Raw genomic sequence first — 4,200 nt, forward strand, 5'->3', positions numbered from 1 at the left:
GCGAATATGAAAGGGACTGGGTACTAGAGAAATGTGTGCTGGAGAAAATGTTACTGTGTCTGATACAGGTTAATCATTTTCTTTAACACCAACAGAATGATTTACTAGTGTTTAAAAGTGTGAATAAGAGCGGGGACCAATTTGACTTCAGTGTGTTTTTTAGTAACTATTCTCGTGATGTGGGCATCAGTCACAAGAGAATATAAGAGTCAAGCACGCAGGTATATTAGTGACTACAGTCACCCACTGAAAGTATACAAAAGCCACTTTTCTTTCCAAATAGGACAGTTGTGACAAGCCAACATCTTCTGATGCTAGCTTTGAATTACATGGTTTGTGATGTTTCTGCAATTTTTTTTGTGATCTGTGATTTGTTCTGTCTAACCTCATTAGGTATAGTTTTAGTTTTTGTTTACAATATTGCACATGAGGAACCAAAAGAAAGGAAGGGAATTTACAGCTGGGAATTGGGCAGACTAATGGGTAATCGCCTCCTTTGCAAGCATGAAATAAATAACATGATGACTTGTTTGTGCAGGCAAAACATTATCACTCCAAACTCAAAAATTAAGGAAGGCAAGCAGGTCATGAAATCAGAATCTCACAACCCCATTTTTAAATTGCCAATTAACAATCCTTCAAGCATGTCAAAGACCACCCAAGCACAGATTTTCATTGCCTGATGCATTTTTTGGGTGGTGGCAGGAAAGAACTTCAAAGGCTTTGAAGTGATTGTAATGAGGTCACCAGATGGACATTGTAGGATATGAGTTCCCTGATTGGGGCTGTTAAACTGGTGTTAGGTTCAATGCACAAGTAAATAAAAGCTGACTCAGTGATAGGATACTCCGTGGAGTTATTTGAGACATTTTATGGTAGGTTCAGGAGGTGTGTCAAGGACCACAGAAGATTCTTGCCTCTGGGAGTATGGTTGCATGAAGCAACAGAGTCTGTTGCTGAACACGGCAGCATCAGTGCAATTTCTGACTACATTGTTTGAGCTTTTTGAGCCTGCCAAAAATAAAGAGACATTGAAACAGCACAAGGTCTTCAAATTTGAAGATGTGATTGACTTTTTCTTCACAGCGTACCTCAGTTTCCATTCCACCTCCCTCATCTCATATTTAACAGTGAAAAGCTATCCCTGCAACCTGCAGCGCGGGTTCATCTCAGCTGTCCTGACAGTGGTCTACATCACACTCCATGCAGAAGTAAAGAGTGTACTTGATGAAGTATACAATGCTACAAATAGTCTTGAGACAGAATACCCCAAAGCCTTGTTCATTGTAGCCAGTGACTTCAACCTGGCCAATATCAAGAATGTGGTACCAAAATACCATCAACATGTCTGCTGTCCCACCCAGGGTCCAAAAATCCTTGACCGTTGCTACACAACCATCAAAGATGCAGAGTGCTCCAAACCCCATCCACATTTTGGAAAATCAGATCACAACGCTATACTCCTCCCTTGCGGCTTACAAGCAGAAATTGAAACCTGAGGACCTAGTACAGAAAGTAGTGCAGTGTTGTTCTGAGGCAAGAAGGGCTTCTGTGGGATTGCTTAGAGTTATTGGACTGGTCCATATTCAAGAACTCAGCAGCCAACCTAAACAAATATGTCACTATCGTTATAGACTTCATTAGTAAATGTGTAGATGACTGTGTGCTGAAGAAGTTAATCCCAATGTTACCCAACCAGAAACTATGGATGAACTGGGAGATCCACTCTTTACTGAAGTCCAGGTCTGAGGCTTTCAAGTCGGGTATCCCTGCTATGACCTTCGCAACACCATCAGGAACGCTAAGAGGAAATATCAAACTAAGCTTGAGACCCAGAATAACTCACGTGGATACCTGTCATTTGTGGCAAGGCTTACACAACATAACAGGCTACAAAGCGAAGTTGAACAGAATTGCGGCTAACAGTGCATCCCTACTCTATGAGCTCAAAGCATTCTACACTTGCTTTGAACAGAAGGAAAGTGAAACAATGTCACCCCCAACAGCCTCAGATGCATCTGTACCCATGGTCACTACCACAGACGTTAGATCGGCCTTCTTGAGAGTGAACCTATGGAAAGTGATTGGCCCAAATGGAGTCCCCAGCTGTGCACTCAGATCCTGTGCAGACCTCGATATCTTCAACCTCTCCTTACTATGATCTGAAGTCTCCACCTGCTTCAAGAAGACCACCATCATCTTGGTGACAAAGAAAAATAATGCAATATGATTCAATGACTACTGCCCAGTGACTATGACATCCATAATTATGAAATGCTTTGAGGTTAGTCATGGCTCATATCAACTCCAGCCTTCCAGAATGCTTTGATCCCTTGTAATACGCCTACTGATGCAACAGGTCACAGCGGATGCCCTCTCCCTGGTCCTACACTCATCCCCAGAACATCTAGATAACAAGGCTCCTACATATTGACTACAGGTCCACCTTCAACACCATGATTCTAAACAAACACATCTCCAAATTCCGGGGTCTAGGTATCTGCTTCACGCTCTGTAACTGGATTCTTGACTTCCTGACCAACAGACCTCAGTCAGTAAGGACAGGTGACAAAATCTCCTCAATGAAAATCATTAACACCAGTGCCCCACAAAGCTGCGTACTCAGCCCCCCAACTATACTCCTTATACCCACAGTACCGTGTGGCCAAATTCTGCACTAACTCCATTTTTACAAGTTTGCTGAAGACACCACCGTCGTAGGTTGAATCTCAAACAGCGGCGAGGCAGAATACAGAAAAGAGATTAAGTGCTTGCTAGCATGGTGTGAAAGCAACAATCACTCCATTAACATCAGTAAAATGAAGAAGCTGGTCATTGACTTCAGGAAGCAGAGTGGAGGGCACGCCCCTGTCTGCATCAATGATGCGGAGGTGGAGACGGTTAAGAGTGTCAAGTTCCTGTGAGTGACGATCGCCAACAATTTGTCCTCGTCCACCTATGTTGACACTACAGTTAAGAAAGCACAACAATGCCTCTACTTCCTCCTTCCTCCCACCTATCCATTCCTTCCACCTCAAGCCCCACCCCCACCTCCTACCTACCAACCTCATCCCCGCTTCCTTGACCTGTCTGTCCTCCCTGGACTGACTTATCCCCTCCCTAACTCCCCACCTACACTCACCTTTACTGGCTCCATCCCCGCCTCTTTGACCTGCCTGTCTCCTCTCCACCTATCTGCTCCTTTATCCATCTTCCATCCGCCTCCCCCTCTCTCTCCCATTTCTGAAGAAGTGTCCAGACCCGAAACGTCAGCTTTCCTGCTTCTCTGATGCTGCTTGGCCTGCTGTGTTCATCCAGCTTTACACCTTGTTATCTTCCATTTATTGACTTCACTTATACTTCCCACTGCCTCGGGAAAGCAGCCAGCATAATCAAAGACCCCCTTCCACCCCTGTTATGCTCTCTTCCACCCTCTTCCATCAGGCAGAAGATATAAATGTTTGAATACACATAGGAACAGATCCAAGAACAGTTCCTTCCCTGCTGTTATCATACCTTTGAATGGCCCTGTTTAATGCCAATGTCAATCTCTCGCTGCACCTTCTCAGCAGTTGCAATACTGCATCCTACACCCTGGTCTGTTACCCTGCTGCAGATGTATAGTATGATCTGCCTGTAAAGCACATCAGACAACACTTTTCACTGTACCTGGTTACGTGTGACAGTAATAAATCAAATCAAATCAAATCATCTTACCCAAAAACATAAAATCCACTTGAAGTGTGGTCATCAGGTGAAGGAGTGTAACTATTTGAGGGATCTTTGCACCAGAGCATGCAGAAATTCCTTTAGCTCCCTTTTCCTAAGTAATGCATTTCTTCTGTACTTTTATGTGGTCCTTTGATTTGACTATACAACGTACAAAACCTAGGGCAATGATGGAAACAGGGTTGCTTGAAATACAGAGATTCTTCAGCACCTTTGAAAGGAGTGGAGAGATGCAAGGCTGAAGTGCGGTAGGACTGTGTATGATTTTATTATACCTTCATGGGATGTGAACATCACTTGCTGATTCAGCCTTTATTGCCCATCCTAATTGCTCCTTGAACTAAGTGGCTTGCTGTGGCTATTTCAGAGTGCAGATAAAAATCAAGCTCATTGCTATGAATCTGGATTCTTATGTAGGCCAGACCAGGCCAGCTAAAGGCAGATTATTTTTTGATGACAAGGGTTGCTTAT

Source organism: Rhincodon typus, chromosome 4, assembly GCF_021869965.1.
Source record: "Rhincodon typus isolate 14 chromosome 4, sRhiTyp1.1, whole genome shotgun sequence".
Classification (NCBI taxonomy): domain Eukaryota; kingdom Metazoa; phylum Chordata; class Chondrichthyes; order Orectolobiformes; family Rhincodontidae; genus Rhincodon; species Rhincodon typus.